This window comes from Sus scrofa, chromosome 5, assembly GCF_000003025.6.
Source record: "Sus scrofa isolate TJ Tabasco breed Duroc chromosome 5, Sscrofa11.1, whole genome shotgun sequence".
Taxonomy (NCBI): Eukaryota; Metazoa; Chordata; class Mammalia; order Artiodactyla; family Suidae; genus Sus; species Sus scrofa.
Window position 1 is genome coordinate 73,815,111 of NC_010447.5, and position 20,102 is coordinate 73,835,212.

At 45.0% G+C, this 20,102-nt stretch overlaps 1 protein-coding gene across 2 annotated transcripts in view; it reads right to left on the bottom strand.

The window, feature by feature from the left end:
• Nucleotides 1-11,419, bottom strand: part of PRICKLE1 (prickle planar cell polarity protein 1) — a 119,504-nt gene extending 108,085 nt beyond the window's left edge. For both annotated transcript variants that reach the window (XM_021092560.1, XM_021092559.1), the window contains exon 1: nucleotides 11,173-11,419. The gene's annotated coding sequence lies outside the window, so the exon portion shown is untranslated. The remainder of the gene's footprint in view (nucleotides 1-11,172) is intronic.

Consider the following 20,102-nt stretch of genomic DNA (forward strand, 5'->3'; position numbering starts at 1 on the left):
TTGTGTAGGTTGTAGACAGGGCTCAGATCCCACGTTGCTGTGGCTGTGGCTGTGGCGTAGGCCAGCAGCTGTAGCTCCCATTCAACCCCTAGCCTGGGAACTTCCATATGCTGCAGGTATGGCCCTAAAAAAGCCAAAACAAAAAGCAAAAAACACAAATCAGAATATTGATTTCTGCTTTTCTCTTCTATGTAACAGTTAAATGGTCCACAAATGCCCACCCTGTGAAACGAGGGTGGGTGGTCATTTGCTAACTCTAGAGTCCCAGGCTAAGAATAAGAACATAAGTATAAAACTCCAACTTGTTTATGCATATTATTATATGTATTCTTAGACTGGGGAGGGGGCGTTCCAGTTAGAAGCTCCCTAAATTTTGGCAGTCATTCATTCTGCAGGTACTTATTAAGCACCTACTATGTGCATGACTCTAAGATTGGGGATAAGGTAATAGACAAAACGGCCTTGAGATTTCTACATGGAATAAGTAGCTACAATAGGCAAATACCTGCCCAGTAGTGGCAAGTGCTATGGAGAAAAGCGAGGCAGGGAAGGGGGTTTCTGGAGTGCTGGGTGGTGGCTGGGGAAGGCGAAGGTGCTGCTCTTTTACGGAAGGTGATCAAGGAGGACTTCCTGCTATCAGGTGACTTTTGAGCTGAGACCTGAAAGGCTGGAGAAAGGCATGAGCCGACCTGGAAAAACTGACACGTGTCTTTTTCTATTAGCCTGAAGTCCAGAACCACCAAGGAGATGAGCTATGAAAGTTCAGGGAAGTGGCACCTGCAAACTGTAAGGCTTACACCAGACTTCAGTTTCTCACCAATGATCCCGAAACCCTGCTTGGTGACTACTTAATTTTTCCTGACGGACATGCCTCACAGCCGTCTCTCTTCATGTCATGACTAAGAGAGAGTTTTCCAGTTACATTGTGCAAACAACGCAAGCAGGTAATTCAGGTGCCAGTGTCCATTCCGAGGCCCTGTTCGCTGAATGGGCAATGGGCAATGGGCATACAGTAGGAAAAAAGGCTGACACGGGCTGATTTTGCTACTGTCCGTGCCTAAACAGTGAAAAAGTTCAAGGGAAACTGGACAGTTATCCAGGTTTTAGAACGGTGAGTTTTTAAAGCTCTTCTGAAAGAAAACACCACACTTCCTCGCCTCAGCCTGGCAACATACGACAACAAAAATCAAGGAACCCAGCTACGTATCAAATTTCTCCTTTCTGTCCCTACTATGTGGACACAGCCAGCAGAAAAACGGACTGCGTTAAGTTCTTTTTATTTAGTCTATGTTCTACAGTAATGACAGGAAAGACAAGGAAGAAAGCACAGAAACAAGATGGGCAGCGAGCTCTTTTAATCAATTTCCACAAAATGATGCACCCAAGAAATTTCCTGCACTTGCCAAGAAAACTTTCAGATGCACCATAGCTATGATGAGAAAAACTGAGTATGTGCTTCTCCTATTTGACTGAGATATTCTGATTTATCTTACCTAGAAGATAAATACCTACACACGTACATATACACACACGCTGTGGATATAGACCGTTTTAAAGCACTTTATATGTTATGAAATACATGATGTGCAATCTTGTCTGTCAAAGGATCCAACATAATTGCTAGCTATAAAAAATAATTATAATTAGCTAGTTTAAAGATTACTTCATGAATCTAAAAAAAAATGCAAACTGGCATTTCTTTTGTTGAAAATGAACAAAGAGCTTAATTACACACAAGCACACTTTATTAAGAAATTTGTATTAATAAAGATCTCTTTAAATTGTTTGACCTTTGTAATTTAAAATATTTTGAAATAAGACTTAAAATTGTAATGACACTGTAAATTTGTCAGATAAGCTCTGAAACCTGTATAGTGATTTGGTTGGGTTATACTTCTTAAAGTGACACACAAAGGTGATAGCAGAAGACCGGTCAATCATTTATTCCACAAATGCAGGAGCCCAAGAGATAAGGAAACGTCTGACAAACTATAGTTTTCATAGGATAAACTATGTTAGTTTTTCATACTATATTAGTTATATTTTCAAGTAATAAGCTTGGTATCTTTTTTTTTTTTTTTTTTGGTCAACCTCCAGATACTTTTTCAGGTGAAGTACTTTCACATTGAAAGCAACGAGACCAACTGGTAACTTGCAAAAAAATACAATCAATACATGATAGAGGGAGTTCCCGTCGTGGCGCAGTGGTTAACAAATCCGACTAGGAACCATGAGGTTGCCGGTTCGGTCCCTGCCCTTGCTCAGTGGGTTAACGATCCGGCGTTGCCATGACCTGTGGTGTAGGTTGCAGACGCGGCTCGGATCCCGTGTTGCTGTGGCTCTGGCGTAGGCCGGTGGCTACAGCTCCGATTCAACCCCTAGCCTGGGAACCTCCATATGCTGCAAGAGTAGCCCAAGAAATAGCAAAAAGACAAAAAAAAAAAACAAAAACAAAAACAAAACATGATAGAGTACCTCGAAGATCTGGAAACATAAGAGATAGAATGAATTTATTATGCTGCTTTTCAGATGAACAATTATACCTATTCTTTGAAATCTGGAGGTACTTTACCTGAAAGGTGTCTGGAAGTTGACAAAACATATTGAGCATACTGTTTTATTTTACTTTTAAAAATTTTTTTTTGCTATTTAGAGCTATGGAGCAGATGGGAGGTTCCCAGACTAGGGGTCGAATCGGAGTTGCAGCTGTGGCTACACCACAGCCACAGCAACACCAGATCCAAGCCGAGTCTGCGACCTACACCACAGCTCATAGCAACGCCGGATCCTCAACCCACCGAACCAGGTCAGGGGTCGAACTTGCAACCTCATGATTCCTAGTTGGATTCGTTTCTGCTGCGCTGCCATGGGAGCTCCTATTTTACTTTATTTTTAATTTATCTTTTATTGAGGTAACATTGGCTTGCAACATTATATAAGTTTCATGCAGACAACATTATATTGATGCTCCTTACACTACGGAAGGCTAACAATAGTATTTTAAAATCACTAACATCACATTTTCAAAGTTTCCTGACTCTGGGGGGCTCTCTGAAGTTGCCATGCGCACTGTGAGTCCGGCACTGTGTTAGGCGTTGGGTGTGCAACGGGGAACTAACATGGTTCCTGGCTCACATCTATCACCGTCCACTCACAGGAGGAGAACACACAATTTCCTGGACCTGGGTTAAAATGACGTCTATTTCTTGATGGCAACATTCGCTATGAAGAATCAATGAATGAATGAACAAAAGAGAAAGGAAGGAAGGAAAAATGTTCAGCCTAGTAGGATTAGAAACATAAAATTTTAGAACTGGAAGGAAATCTCAGAGATCATCTAATTTAGTGGCTCTTAACCACAGCTGTGCATCAAATTACTTGAGGAGCGTTTCCAAGTTAAATGTGCAAGACTCCACCCCAAGCCTCCTGCCTTAAAAATCTCTGTGTATTTTCATTTTGAAAAAGCTCCATAGGTGTTTATGGCTCAAACCTTTGGTTAATATGCACTGATCTGGCTCAGTTCCCTCACTTTATATATGAGGGAACCAAGGCCCAGAGAGGCTGAGTGGCTGACCCAAAATCGCACAGTTATTGGACTGTGTTCCAAATTTTCTGATTTACAGAAAAATGATGGTAGAAAAACTATCCAGTTCTGCACTCTTCTGCCACATCACTACTGATGATTCTTGAATCTCTACTCAAGAAACAGGATAAGTGCTTTGGTCAGGACAACTCCTCAACCAAAAGTTACGGAACCAAAGTAAAAAAGCCAGTGTGTACGGGCAACACAAACAACAAACAAAGAGCCATCACGTACCATAGTAACCCGGTTCCTTCCTGCTTCAACAGCCAAGTCAAGCTGCTCCCATTCAAACATCCTTATGCCTATCAGTTTCTCATTTTGGCACTGCCATGAATAATCATTTTGGGGTTTTGTGGATTAGAAGAAGAGGATGATTTTTCTGGTTTATTCCTCAAATTCAGAAGGTTAAAAATATGTTTCCAATACCTCAATATGAAGAAAGCCTGGTCTGCTTTTAACACGTTTGGCAGGACTTGAGGACATGTTTTTGGCTATTAGCCTGACAAGCTGTTTAAGCTTATAGAAGACCCACAAAGGGAACTTATATGATTAAGTCAGTTAAACACAAACATCTTCTCTGTGTATTTTATTCCCTCCCTTCACATTCACAAAAACATTAAAGGCTAAAGCATTTCAGAACTAACTGGGTGAGGGGGGCAAGTTATTTATCACTTCAGCTCCTTTCTCAAGGCTTGTGTAAATAAGAACCATGGCAACTCAAAAGAAATTATTCATGTGATCCTTGCAATGAACAAAGCTAAGCATCAGAAAGGAGTTCGAAATTCCTATGAAGCATATGTAGTTTCTTACAAGAAACATCTGTGATTCTCTAATGCACTTCAGCCTTAACTTTATCTCTTTCTAAAAATTATGTAACATGCATATACTTCAAGCACCGAACATACTTACTAATTACATAGTCACAGAAGAATTTCAAATGCCTGTCTCCTTTGGACACACATTATAACAAAGTATTGCAACACAAGAGCACTAAGCAGGAGTTCCCGTTGTGGCGCAGTGGTTAACCAATCCGACTAGGAACCATGAGGTTGCGGGTTCGGTCCCTGCCCTTGCTCAGTGGGTTGACAATCTGGCATTGCCGTGAGCTGTGGTGTAGGTTGCAGACGCGGCCGGTGGCTACAGCTCCGAATGGACCCCTAGCCTGGGAACCTCCATATGCTGGGGGAGTGGCCCAAGAAATGGCAAAAAGACAAAAAATTAAAAAAAAACAAGAGCACTAAGCAGTCTTCTTACATAAGATCTAACAGTTCCTTAAATTGTTCGGCAGCGCTGTTTTAGAGCAAAGCAAAATGCCACGCTATCTGGCTCTTTTTCAGGTCCTAATGAAGGAACTTAGAGTCTTCAAGCATGTAAATAACATAGTTAGAAACATCCATTACAGTTAACAAGTTATGAATGTCTTCAGAAGAATGCCATATTATTGGCATTCTATCACAAAGATTGGCTTTCTATCACAAAGATGAAAGAACGAAAAAAAGAAGTACAAATGCCTTTGCTGCAACTCTGACATGGTTTAAATCCGTTTGCTATTATTAGGCTGAAGGAGTACGCGAGGGGTGAGTGTGTGTGTGTGGATCCGGAAGACAGTATTTCAATCGGGGCAGAGGACCTGGCCAACACAGAAGCAGGTTTTAATAGAATTTCTACTTGAACCATGGTGACCATAGTGGGTTGTGTCACTACCACAATGGGCAGGCCGGGGTGCTCGCCTGGTAAGGCAAGATAAACCTCATTTTATGTCGAAATGAGCAAACTTCCTCTAAGAAGGTTTGCTTGATTGAAAGTTTCCAGGGAGAAAGGGCAAATCCGAGGGATGGCTGGTGGGCAGTTCTTAAGGTCTGCTGCTTTCCTAAGGCTAACCTTCCCCTTCTAGCTTGGCTCAAAGGCCAACATTCATTGGTGGTAGTCTTTTGCATTGAGGCAGTAACCGAACCTCCAGATCTCAAAGATCCCTGGCAGCCCGGGTTAATTTCAGCTGTCTCTACTGGGGCTACATGAAACATGGCATTTACAAATTTGGATTATATAGTGCTATTTATTACCTGATGGAAGACTTCCACAAATGCCAGAAGAGACGTTGGCGTTTATGCAAGTCGACTACTGTGTGACCCAAAGAAGCACTAGATTCTATAGGCTGTGTTTGCCAGGATTGAAAGGGCCTATGTGAAAACGCCTTAATTAGGACCATCTTAGCACCTCAGCTACTGGATACCCTCTAGCTCTAGGTGTTATATTTCAAATGGGCCAACAAATCATCCTGGAAACAGAACCTCCTCCCACCCCGACCTCAGTCCTGTAACTAATCCCTGTAACTCGGAGTCCTGAGAGTGTATATTTTATTTTCAGATTTAATAAGTATATCTGGTAGCTATTAAAAGATTTAAGCCACTACCGTTTTTCAAAGGTTTCAGTGTTGAGAGATTTCAAGCCCACAGAGGGGGCAATCTGGAGGGCTTGGCTACTGTAGAATGGTGAAATTATTTCACTGGCTCCCTGCAACTGCACCCCACCCCAAACTCTTCTGCTTTAAGGATATTTGTACTGAATTTTCTCTATGCTTTTAATGTGTCTTTAACACATGTTCACAGGCAGACAAAAAGAAAAATAGAAGATGTGAAGGAAAGACACCATATCAAATCTTCGGTGACCAAAAAAGATAATTATAAGGACAGATCCCTAAAGAAGGAGGGGAAAAGATTCGGAAACATTGGCTACTTAAAATAGCCTATCAGATCATCCTTCCTTCTTTTCTTCTTTGGGGAAACCCAAACTGCTGCACAACGGTTCTCTAAGTTCTCCTTTATGGAATAGTCCTCATGCTTGGGCAAAGCCAGCCATCCTAGGAAACCAGGGCCAATATTGTATCACATTAAGTGGTGGCTACTTCATATCAACTTTTTTTTTTTTTTGAAAGGTGACAAAAGGGGGGTGGTGGTGGTGGAAGGTGGTTATAAAAAACTTCACAGGAAACCAAATAGCCTTTATTTAAATTAAAAGCAATCACAGCCTGATTCTTGGAACACACTTGGAAAAGCTTTTTGGCATGCAGCTGCTACATGCCGCCAATATTGTGTGTAATTGGAAACATTTCAAACAGAATTGTTACCCAAGTCAAAGACCTTAATTGCGAGCTGTGGGATCTCGCCTGGGATAAAAGCAGGGCAGCTGAGTGAGAGCATGCTGCATCGAGGGGTCCCCTTACCGGCCGCATCTGACTACAATATTTTCAGTGGATTATTGACAACTCTTCTTTCCGGAGGCCCAATGGGACAAGAAGCAAACAGAGCAAGGCGCGCACAGAGCAAAAGCTGGTGGGTGCCACCACTCAGCAACTGGGACAAAACTCTTAGAAAGGAGTCCCTGACTTCAGTACTCTAACAACTGAAATAACACAGTCCGCACTCTCCCCCACCCCCAAGTGTGTAATCCACCAGAAATGAAAGGCTTCTCTCCGGAGAGTTTGCCCAAAGCCTACCAGCGAGAAAAAGGCAAGTGCGGGTGAATTGATCAGTTGTTTTTTAGGATTTCTTAGGACCAAATTAGGGACAGGTGGGACAAAGTCAAGGCAAATGACAGCTGCTTGCTAGTTTACAGCTCTAAGTTTTAAAATGTTTCCACTGGCTTCTGCCTTGCTGCCATTTTTATTGTCATTTTTACACTGAAAATCTCTTTTCCCGGGGAAATGAATCTGGAAAGGTCTAATCAGTTCAGGCTGGGCAATTGTTCTTGTTCCTAGAGAGGTCCCTTCAAATGTGACCACAATGCATTTAAAGTTTAGTCTAAACAAGCGCACGCAACAGAGACTACAGGAAGAAATATTACGTTCTCTTTGAGAGGTCTGATCCCTCCTCCCCCACCCCCGAGGGACCTGGAAATAGTCCGAGTCAGTGGACCCCTGGCTCAGGAATGGTTCTTGGAAAAATCGTGTCATTCTGGCACTCAGGAAAAGGATCCGATTATCCTGTCCTGTCTCCTCGCCAGAAGTGTCATGACATCAGCGTGCTCCAACTTGTAAAGCCTGTCTCTTCCCACCAGCCCTCCTTCAGGAGAGAGGGCGTGAGGGGAACAGGGAGGCAGGTGGGTCCCTCTGCATGTTCCAGCCAGGCCTCTTCCGCTCTTGCAAGACGTTCCTCTACCAACACACACAGTTAACCTCTGTGACATGAGTTCTGCAGGGCCATGAACGAGAAGGTTGGGTACTGGTTCCTGGTGGTGCTCAGGTGCAACCCTTGTGTGTGTCCAGAGGTGGAAGAGCCCGGAAGGTCCTGGCACTCAGCTCTGGCTCCACATGCTGCCTGAGGTTTCGAGGAACTGCACCAATGCAGGACTTGGTGCCAGGACTGCTAGACTTTCTTCATCCAGCTTGTTCGCTCACACCAACCTTTTTAGGACATTAGTGCACAATCCAGGCACGATATTAGTGCACAGTTATCCTGTGACCAGAAGGAAAGGCAGGAATGGCTCCTCGAAAACACCTACCGACCAACCAACCAACCAACCAAGCAACACAACGCTTCATTTTCCCAACTCCTTCTTGTGAAATAATCATACCTGCATTTAAGAAAACTGAAGAGTCTCACACTTAAGAGTTAAGCAGTTACCATTATTTTATGCAACACTGGAGGAAAAATGATAGGTTTTTTTTCCCCCCAAGGGAAAGGAGTCTATGGTGGTCTATTGGCATATTTAAAATTTCATGCACATATGAGAATCACTTTGACTTTTTAACTACTTTCCTTCGTTAAAAGGACATTTTTGCTCTTTGTAAACTACTTTAACCAGAAAATTAACTGCAGTAACTAGAACACTACTAACGACAATCTTTCCTGAAAACTGCTTCCTGTAAAATGAAAAGCCCAAACTATAGGTATACATCACTAAAAGAGTTACTTATCTACTGGGAAACCATTTTCAAAATTCTTGTTCCATTTTATGAGTATTATGAAAAATCACTTGTAACACCCTCTCTGGTTTTCAGGTAATAACAAAAGGTTGTATCTGACAATGTCACTTTTTGAACCTTAGATTTCAGCTTCCTTTTTAAAATTCTAGCTTAAGAAATTTTAAATTGTAACCTCTCTTCTTTTATGTCTTTTCAGAGTTATTACAGGACAGGACATTAGGAATAACCAGACTTTTACCCACATCTAACTCTCAACCATAGTTTAGCCCTGAACCCTATAAGGGCCTTCCCCTGCCGCCCCAGCTGATATTAGATTTTATTTGGGTGACCCAAGCTGACTCACTGCAATCTCCTTTATTATACAGACAAATCCTTGATTTTCAAAACATGATTAAACTTTTTAGATTTCATTGGCATTGCTGGCAGAACTGATTGAATCTGCCACTTGAGTGAAATACATCTCTTTTCTTTTAAAAACCTGTGAACCAACAGGCTCACTCGGTGATAAACCACTAATTAGTACCAAATTAAGGGTGGAAAACTTAATTTACAGGACCCAGTCGCTTACGTCAATATGGCTACCCCTATGTCCCACCCAGGCCACGAGTCCTCCAACAAAACTGCCCCCACCTCCTTCCTGCCTAGGCTTATTCACAAGAAAGAGTCACTATTGTTAGCCATGGCTTATCAAAACACAGATTTTCAAGTTCATCAGCAAGTGTGCTAACTTTCAACTGTGAGTAACGTCCATTTATTTCCAGCACCTTTCTGTTTTAATACGGAGAGCAATGCATTGTTAACCTTTAAATCCTTTGTATAAACATCTCTGGAAGAGCTTGTAAAATATCTTGTGTGTTTCCTGACTCACCAGATGATGGCATTTAGAAACCCCCTGGTACCAGCAGGTGCTGTATTTTGCTTTCTTCAGGCTCCAGCTGGGTTACAATGACAGATTCCCATCCCAGGCCAGGCCCAGCCACCTAGGCTAGGACCACATGGAGGCAAGCCGAACCGGGCCCCACCAGACAGCAAGATAAATGGCTGCTGTTTAAGTTTAAAATCCCCTGGTGGGAGTAAATATTGTTCCAGAGAAAAAGCCTTGACAAATATTGCGTCATCCTTCCAGAACTGTCTTGATTAAAACAGAATCTTTGGATTAAGTTGGTGCTCAATTCCAAATGTATCGATCTTGCTGTCATGGGATTTTTTTTTTTTTTTCTTTTCCCTTCCAAGTCTGAAAACAGACATATTGTTGGGGATGGTCAAACAAGGCTGCCGCCTCCCAAGGGGTTAGAGTCCACTCCGATAATAGAAGGCGGCTGAACACTGACACTTCACTCAGGATAATGGAGACAGCAAAGGCTTAGTGGGAAAAGGCCAGTTGTCACCTAAGTGACAGGCAACAGCTGAGCTCACACATCTGGAGCCAGACCGGGCAAACATGCAGCGACCCTCACCGGTCTACACCTTGGGTCTGTCTGAAGTAACAGATGGACGTTCCTTTTACTCCAGAAGCATATTAAAAAATATATCTGATGGGGAACCACATCAATTATGTAACGTCGGCTGCAGACACTGCCTTCCGAAGTACTGATTCAAATTGGGAGGTCGGCAAAACTGTACCGCAGGCACACACAGAATTTCATTACCTACACCCTGTCCTTCATAAAAGCCATAGGAAAAGCCACATATATACCCACGCTTTTTATAGCACAGATGCATCTGAACTCCTCCGGAGAGGCAGGAGCCTCACAGGCTCTTCTCCTTTAGGCAGTTCCCGTGCTGGCTTCCTCACCTTGCTCAGGGCCACAACAGCTGCTTCCCATACTCTTCAAAATCAGCAACCAAACGTGTTTGGCTTGTGATTCTGAGTCCTCCTTAGGCAAGCTGGAACTCTGCGGAGCCAGCCATCCTTCCCCCACCCCCACCTCCTTCTTCAGCCTCCCCAAGACAATCTGTGGACAATTTTCCCAAAGTCCCCAGAATAACACCGCACTGCCAATAGTCGCCGGCGATGCCGTTTGTTTTTCTTAGAGGGCAATGTAAATTTAACAGCTTTCTGCTGCATCCTGAGTCCCGGTCCTGCTAATTATTAACATGCCTGATTTCTTCAACTTTTTCTCCCTAAAGGGAAGAAGACGCTCCCATTCTTTCCCATATCCGTGTTACATTCAGAAAACACCACTGCTGGGGCGGGAGGGGAGCGGGGAGCTGGTGCACCCCAGCCAAAAAGCAATCGGTCCTTTCCCCCAGAGCCTTAGGAGAGAATCCGCACCCTCCCCGCGGACGCCAGTAGGTGACAGGCGATCCTAAGCGGCGGACACAGGCCAACCTTCCTGGCCTCGTTGCGTCCCGCAGAGCCCTAACTCTGGGGCCACTGAGCGGGTTTCCCCGCAGGAGAGAATCAAGAGTTGGTTGTGATGCAGCAAACCGGAGCCGTGCGTGCAGCCTATCCGAAGCCCTCTTGGTACTGCAGCCCCAGTATCTGCTTTCGCTGTCTACACAACCCAACAAACCAATTATACCCATCTCCCCCATTTTCTGCGACACCAACCCAGCCTGGGTGCCAATGACCCCCCGCAATGACGCGGACCTTGCCCGGCCCTTCCCCTGCGCGCTCGCCCCCCACCGCCGCACCCGTAGCCCTTCTGCGGAGCCCACTCACCCGGGCGAGGGAGCCGGACTCGGCTAGACGGTCGTCGGCGCCGCGGCGGGTCTGCGGAGCTGCGGTCCACGGAGTCAGGGGCGGGCGAGGGTGGGCAGGACGCGAACCATCCGGAGCCCGGGACGTGGCTGGGGCGGCCGCGGCGCCCCCGCGGAGGTCAGTGCAGGCAGCGCGAGGCGGGCACGCTCCGGGGCGCGCTGTCGGGCGCGGCGGCCGCGGGAGGCGGCGCTCGCTGGGTTGCAGGCAGAGTGCGCCCCGCAGCCCAGCCCGCGCCGCGCCACCGCGCACCCCGTCCTCGGCCGCGGGCCCGGCGCGAGCGAAAACGCGGAGCGCGGATGCCGCCGCGGGATCCGGGACGCTCGCGCGCCCACGCGCCCCCTGCTCGGCCACGAGAGGCAAGATCTGCTCCCGGCTCCTGCTGCAGAGGGCGCGGGGAGGCCGGGCGTGCAGGACTTGCTTGGCGCAGCGGGAGGGCTGAGCTGGGCGCCAGGGATCTGTTGCACGAAGTTCGCAAGGGCACAACCCAGATTCTCAAGTGCTGTTGGGTCGTCTCCTCTGCCCCGCCCCCCCCCTTTTAAAGGCTTCTTCTTTTTTTTTTTTTTTTTAAACAAACCATTCTGATGGATGGAAAGACAGGAAGGGTGAAAGGGGGGGAAAAGACAAACCCAATTTCCTCTGATCAAACGATTTGGGGGTTGCCTCTTTGGGTTTCTTTTCCTTTGACTTGGGCGGGGGCGGGGAGAGTTAATTAAACTCTTACTTAGATTCCTTCCGGCGCGCGCCTCGCCTTGCTGGGGGCCCGCTTGGACTCGATCCTACCTTGTGTAACCCCCCTCTGGGCTGTCTCCACCTCGGAGCAAGCAACCAAAGATTTGGCTTTTAGTCCGTTCCCTTCCCTCCTAGACGGTGCTGGTCATATCGAAATCTCAAAGTCTGGGTACTGCACAGGAGAACCTCAGCCCATCGCCATGTCCCTGGCCCGATCCAAATTAGCGTGGCGCACTTCAGGTCGTGTTTAAAGCATTAATTTGATCTCGAGGATCATTTTTCATCGGCCTGACTGCTCTCCATGTTTTCAGTCTGCCCAGTTTCCTGGGCTGGGCTCTCAGGCAAAGTCGCTCAGGGTGAATTGGGGCTTAGCTTGTTTGAAAGTTCTACCCTGACATCTGTGTCATCTTAGAACCTCAAAACCCCTCGCTCTTTCCAGCTTCAGATCAGTGGAGTCTCACACCGTGTGGGTACCGTGTCCCCTGGGGTTACAGAGGGCACATCTCTGCGGCAGCCGCTGAGCCCAGCTTGACAGGTGTCTCTGCAAAGCTGGGGCTTCATTGACCTCTCAATCCCTTCCACAACCCTCTAGGACACTGTAACATCTTCCAAAAAGATGAGGATGTGTGGGAGGGGCAGAGGGGATTGATGCATTTTCTATTTCTTTAAGAAAAATCAAAAGAGTCAATTTCAAAAATTTTCAGAATAACGAGTTTCAGTTATCATTGGGAATAAAATAAGGGAATTCTCGACAGATTCAGAGTTGATGTAAAAAAAGGATTAAAGCAATAACATCTAAAGGCAGAGGAAGGGGAAATGTTACAAATCTTGGGGAATGTTTGGCCTCAGCCCTGGGCTCTGTAATTCCAAGTCTGATTCAGATCTCCCTGCACTGTAGAAACTTTCTCCCCTCTAGATTCAGGGCTGAGTTTCTAAACCTCTGATCACAGAGCCCTCAGGAAAGATGAAATAATTCCACTTGTTCCTGGTGTTTGTAACTGATGGGAATCTGGGGGAAACAACCTAGGCTGTCTTGGTCCTCAGCATTTTATTGCAGTTGCCCTTTTAAGTTAGGTCTGTATATCTTGCCAGGGTAACAAATGCTTCTATTAAGCTGTAAAATTTTGGCTTTACCTAAAATCCAGAACTTCTGGGAAGACCAACAAAATGATTTATCCACCCATGGAGGTCATGAAAATCAGTGCTTTTAAGGGCAGAGTCCACTCTCCTCTTAGCATCTATGGGCGGCTGTCTGTTGTCTCAATGGAGACCTTCAAATGAAAGCAGTTTCCCAACAAACTGAATGACACAGTGGAAGAGAATTTGTGGAGGCTGGAATGCAAAACAGTATCGCTGAAGTTCTGTAGCTGCATCTTCATGGGAAAGTACTCTTTGATGGACCAGTGGGCATTTGTAGCAGGCAGAGTTGAGTATGGAGAAGTTCAAGAGGAGGATATTTACGGAACCTGCACTTGAACCTCCCTATCAATTGGAGACAATGCTACTTTCTTACGGTAAGAAATGAATCTGGTATCGGAGGAATTACAGCTCTGCAGTGACCTCACAAAGGTTTTGTCTGTTGAGCACCTGCTGTTTGGTAGCAAACATATCAGGCACTGTAGGGTTTTCACAGTTCTCCCCGAAGAGGATTGTTGCTTCTTTGGACAGTGCACTGGCCAGCATCTTTTGGACCCATTTCAAAGGTGAACACTTGGTCTTCGACCAGCACTCGCAGAATTATTTTGGATGGTATATGTGATAATCTGTGGTCAGAGATGACTGGATTCAAATGTCAGCCCAACTGCTTACCAAAGGCAACCTAGAGTCATTCAGATAGCCTGGAAGCGGTGCTTAGCATCTTTATTTGTAAGTGAGGATAATAAGATCCATCTCAGAGAGCTGCTAGGAGGATGAATGGTAGGTGTGCAGAGAAGACTCAATAGGTGGAAAGTTTATATAATGCCAGTGTCTAAGGTCTTGTCTCATAGCACCTTTCTCTACTCCAGCCTCCCTGCAAAGTCCTACAAATTAGGAAAGAACTCTTTTGAACTTAGTCTGAAAAGGCATTTGTCATTGTGGACTATTCTTCTGCTTCCAGGTCTTTTATGTCAATAGTGTTACTTTCTGGATCTTTACAAACCAACATGGTGCCAAATCTTTTAGAAATAAATCAATTCCCTTTGAGAATGTCTACTTTTAAAGTTTTGATAATGAATGTATAATTTTAAAAATGATACCTTATGCAATGAAGTGTATCCTCCAAATATTCGTGTGTTGACATCTCCGCTTCTTCCAGTACCTCAGAATGTCGCCTTATTTGGAGATAGGCTCTTTACAAGATAAGCAAGTTAAAATGAGGTCACTGGGTGAGATCTGATCCAGTATGCCTGGTGTTCTAGAAAGAGCATAACAGACACGCACTCAGGGAGAAAACCATGTGAAGAAGGCAGAGGTCAGGGTGATGTGCCTTAAAGATAAGCCAAGGAACCACCCGAAGCTAGGCAAGAGGCTTGGAATGGTAAATTGGTGCAGCCACCGTGGAGAACAGTATAGGGATTCCTTAAACAAATGAAAAATAGAAGTTCCCATCGTGGCTCAGCGGAAATGAATCCGACCAGGAACCATGAGGTTGCAGGTTCTATCCCTGGCTTCCATCAGTGGGTTAAGGATCTGGTGTTGCCATGAGCTGTGGTATAGGTCGCAGACACAGCTTGGATCCTGAATTGCTGTGGCTGTGGCTGTAGCATAGGCTGGCAGCTACAGCTCCGTTTCGACCCATAGCCTGGAAACTTCCATAAGCCACAGATGCGGCCCTAAAAAGAAGAAGAAGAAAAAAAATAGAGTTACCATATGATCCTACAAGCCCACTCCTGGGCACATATCTGCAGAAAGCTCTAATTTGAGGAATTCTACATAGACTTCCCAGAGCTTTGTGGATGGAGTGCACCCTATTTGATTAGCCTAAAGGGCACTTCATATTTACACTCTGCTATCTCTCTAGTTTATTTTCCTACCACTCTACCCTTGTTTGCTCTTATCAAATTAAGCTATTTACCATTCCTCGAAAGCATCAAGCTATTTTATGCCTCTGCTTTGAACACACCTACGTTACCCACTGATGAAGGCCCTTGTTATTAATTAACTCCTGCTTATCCTTTAAAATTCAACTCAAACATTTTCACTATGAGGGCACAAGATCTCATTGGAGACTCATCCCTCGTTTTGCTGTTGTGCTCACATCACCTGGAAAGTGAGAGCTCTGGATCCTTTGATCAAAAGATTGGTTCAGGGAAGTGTATGTGATCCAGGTCAGGTCCTGGGATTTTTTTTTTTTTTTCTTTTCTTTTTTTTTTATGGGCCACACCTGAGGCATATGGAAGTTCCCAGGCTAGGGGCCCAATTGGAGCTGCAGCTGCTGGCCTGTCAGAGCCACAGCAATGCCTGACCTGAGCCGCATCTACAAACTATACCACAGCTCATGGCAATGCCAGATCCTTAACCAACTGAGTGAGGCCGAGAATCAAACCCACATACTCATAGATACTAGTCAGATTCATTTCTGATGCACCACAGCAGGAATTCCAGGTCCTGGGATTTGTGCATGAGCTTTGAAGAATTCCACAAAAGCAAACTCAACAAATGATATACTGATATACCAGCCACATTTTTTGCCGGAAACTCAGCAGTAAACCAACCAAAGCCTCTACTGTATGGGTCCTCTTTGAGCCCCTGGAACAAACTCTACCTGAAAACAACTACCACTGAACTAGTCAGATTAAATTAACTTGTTGTTTAAGCCAGTAAGGGGTTTAAGTGACCTGAATACTAACTGGTACCTCCCTCCGCCATTTAGACACCACTTTTCTCTGTTCAACTTTCTACTCCTTTATCACTTCATCGTTTTGCTTAATTAAATCTGTCCTTCCTCCAAAAGAGATTTAGGTCTACTAACAATTATGCAACACTAACATGCAGCGAGTTAGCATGAAATAGTACTTTGAAAGTAGGTATGAAATGTGAAACAGCAACGAGACAAATTCATAAAACTCACCACATAAAGAATGGGACAAAATTTTGCTTTTAGGTTTCTAGCAGTCACTATATTAAAGGTTTATGTAATTCTTACACAATTGGAAATGTATTGAAGATAAAAATGTTCCTATTAGGAGAAGCACAACTATTGCTAAATCAAAGAGCCGAAAGGAGCACCCTCCTCCCAGATCTTCATGAAGAAAGCTCTGGAAGAATAATAAACCATGTCCTCATCAAAAGCCTCACAGCAGCACACAATGATGTGTTTCTCTGAGCATTCCTCAATCCATGTTTCAGAAAATCCATGTTTCAGAAGGAGCAATTTAATTCATGCAGCTTTGCGACAGGTGCTTCACAGAGTGCATGGCAATGACAATAAACCAAGTGGTCCAGAGTGCTTTGGTAGGGCACAGTGGGGCAAACAGCACAGTTGGCGGGAGTCAGGGAAGGCTTCTGGAAGAAGAGGCACCTGAAAGATGAGCTAACCAGGGAAACCTAGTTAGCTAACCTAGTGTGTGTGTGCGCCCGCACACACACATGTTCAAGTATTTTAGGCAAGGGGGAAATCACCTGTAAGCGGTGATGGCCATCAAGGCAATTCTGAGAAACTGAAGCCTGTCCCATCGGGCTGCAGTCTGAGAGACAGGGGGAGAGCGGGGGTAGAGGCTTGGATGAGCCTCAAGAGATGGGCAAAGGCTGGGTCATGAATGCGCTTAAAAGCAGGGACACGTTTGGTGGGGAAGGTTCAGCTTTGGAAGACAAGAGAAAGTAACCTTCAATATGGACTAAGAAGAAGTTAAAGCAAGAGGAAGCAGCTAGGGAGAAAGTGGTGAATTCAGAGAATTCAAAAGAGGAGAGTAGTTCAAGAAGGGAGTATCTACCTCTTTCTGCTAAGTTTTATTTTATTTTTTATGGCTGTAGCCACAGCGTATGGAAGTTCCTGGGCCAGGGATCGAACCTGTGCCTCTACGGTGACCCAAGCCACTGATGTTGGATTCCTAACCCACTGTGCCACAGCAGGAACTCCCTAAATTTTAGACTGTCCAGAGCAAACTGTGTTCCACTGAGTTCTGTGTTCTATTAAGCCCCTAAGAGATTTGATGGAGGCCCTTCAGAGGGCCTGATGGGTGGGTCCTAGGGCCTCCAGGGGATTCAGCAGTTTATTGTACATCCCTAAAGTGGACCAGCTAATCTGCACATCCTTCAGGCAACCCTGCTTAAATAAATGTGCACCAGGCTTTTGGGAGTTTGGCCAGCCATAATCTTGAGGCTATAATCCCTGGGGAATACTGAACTATTCCCTGTCGCTCATTTTAAAAGGAGTTAAATGTTTTAACAGCCAATTGAGCCAATTATTTATTTCTTGTGAAAACTGTGCCCACTCAGGACATATGTGAGAATTGAAGGCCATTTCAAAAGTGAGTGGAAGACACTGGGTCAGTGTCCACTCTGTCACAGCAATCTTTGTGGCTTTTGATTTTCTTTCTCTTCCACTGGTCTGTTCCTTGAAGGCAGAGAATTGCCCGTTTCAATGTCGTGACTCCAGTGCTTGGCAGAGTGACCAGAGCAGAGTAGGTGCTTAATATACACAGATTGATAAGTGAATACTGTGACCTCAGTGGAGAGATGCTGGGGAAGAGGGAGTGAGGTGAGGGCAGGTAGGGCTGGTCAGCCTGGCCCTCAGGTGATCTACCAAGGACCTAGTGTGGTCCAGAGTCTAAAGGCACTTGAGGCCAGGCCTTTGAACACTAGGGAGCCTGTAGATGGGGAGGCAGTGGGCTAGGTGAAGCAGCGATCGGGGTTTAGGGACAGAGGAAGGTCCTAGGAAGATGGAGTGTCAGGTGGTCATTGTTCAACCAAAGGAACTGAGGTTCAAGAATGGACCAGTGTCCTGGTGGCCAAATTAGAAAGCAGCGTCTGCATGTACTAGGCACACAGCTGTTGCTTGGAGAAACTGCAGAGCTGATCCCCAATTTGGGAGAACAAGATGCATTCCAGACCCCTAAGGACAAAATGGGATGCTGAACTGGAGAATTTGATTGGTGTTTTATTTTGGTCTCTGATTCCGCTTCTTTATTTGTACTTAAAACCAGGTAAATTCAATTTCACGTATCTGTGAGTATGAGAGAAAGAAGTGTCCTTTTGCTCACAGCTATTAACCCTTTCTATTTTATTTTAAATCTTTGTGCTATGTGGAGACACCAAGACAAATCCATCACTGTGACAGCTTACAAAATTTAAGACAGTGGCATGATGGCTTCTAATGACCTTTCTGGAAATCGCCTGGGTTAAATGGTGCTTTATTCTCTCTCTCATCTAAAAGGAACATTTATTTATTTATTTATTATTTATTTTCTTTTTAGGGCTGCACCCCAGGCATCTGGAAGCTCTCAGGTTAGTGGTCCAATCAGAGCTGCAGCTGCCAGCAACGTGGGATTCCCAACCCACTGATCGAGGCCAGGGATCAAACCCACACCCCTATGAACACCAGTTGGGTTCGTAACCTGCTGAGCCACAAGGGGAGCCCCCTAAAAGGAGCTTTCAAACTTGTGGTTGAATCCCTGAAGGAAGACTAAAATCAAATCAACTTGTTGCCTCTCAAACTGTAGATCTTAGATTTTACTATATAATCTCGCCTTTTTATAAAAAGTAACAACTCCTGCTTCAGAATGCTGTCTATACTTTTGGCCCCGGGCTTGAAGAACTCCTGGAGATAGAGCATGGCGTTCCATGCATATCTTCAAATATGACCTGCAATGTCTGAATTAGCTTTTGCCTTCACTAGTGAGACAAAAGTTCCCAGATGTCGGAGTTTAAATAATTCCATGACTCCTGGTCATACTTCCACCCCACACCCCAACAACACCCACCCTGAGCCCAGGATTCCTGGGGCAGTAAAGTAAAACGAAGCTCAAGCAAGCGTAAGAAAAAAAAAAATAGCATGCTTAGTGGTGTGGTTATGGACTACAAGTGTAAAAACGGAGCAACTTTCAAGTAGAGATGGCTAGATTTCCACCCATTTTCCTCTGGCATTTAAGATGGGGAGGGGGAGATTGTGGGATGCTGGCTGTGTGCCATTTCGTGAGCCAAAAAAAAAAGGAACTGTCGGCTTTGCTTACCAACTCAGAAACCCCAGACACAAGCCACAGGGGTAGGAAGAGGGTGGGATCGGCTTGGAGCAGCCTTTCTGGTCCCCTGGGAACTGGCTCCCAGGCCAGCACCCTCCACCAGGATGTGGTTTTCTGTGAGTGAGAACCATTGATGGGCCTAGAAATTAGCCTTTTATGTTAGTGTGCCGACCGTGTGACTCTATTACTGTCTAAGGCATTAGCGAAATAACCTGTCATCCACGATATGATTGAGCAAAATGTATAAAGGAAATGAGTTTACTAACTCCATTAGGTTAAAAGGCAAGTGGGAGAGTGAAACAATAATCAAATGGTAATATTTTAATTTTTAGAATTAGTTCTCCGACAGGGTGTTTCTCTTTTAATTTAACTGTCTGCATGGCGAAATAATGAAGTCGAAGGAGCCTAATAGAGACACAGGAAATGAGGGTGCCCAGCAAATCAACATGCTCAGTTCTCTTTATAGAGTCTCTGAGTTACAACCCACTCCTGCTAGGAAGTACTATTCTGGCCACCAAAGCAGAATAAGTCGATAGAAGAAACAGAAAACAAAAAAACACCCTCAAGCCCTACAGAGAAAGGAGCCGAAAATGAAATCAGTGAATTTTCCTGAATGAATGGCTGGAGATGGGGAGACTCCAGCCTGTGCTCCTGGGTGGTGCTTATATTTACAAGTTACACGAATTCTCGTCTTGTCTGAGAGTTGCGTTTGCCTGTAAGCAGCGATAATTCTCTTACTATCTCGTTAAATAGCTTAGAACAGGCAGGCTGGCCTGTCAGCAGGGCCTGAGAGAAGTGTGAAGACAGTAGGAAAGTTTATGTTTCTGCTCATTGATTTTTCTCTGCCAGAATCCACAAAGGTGTGTGGGTGACAAGAGTAAGGAGGAAAAGGAAGAAAAAGGAGGGGCAGCTCTCAAAACAAAGCTGAAAGCAATGAAGCGCTTGTCACAACCATGGCAGGAATACGTTGAGGCTGTTTTTTCCCCACAATTGAGGTGGATG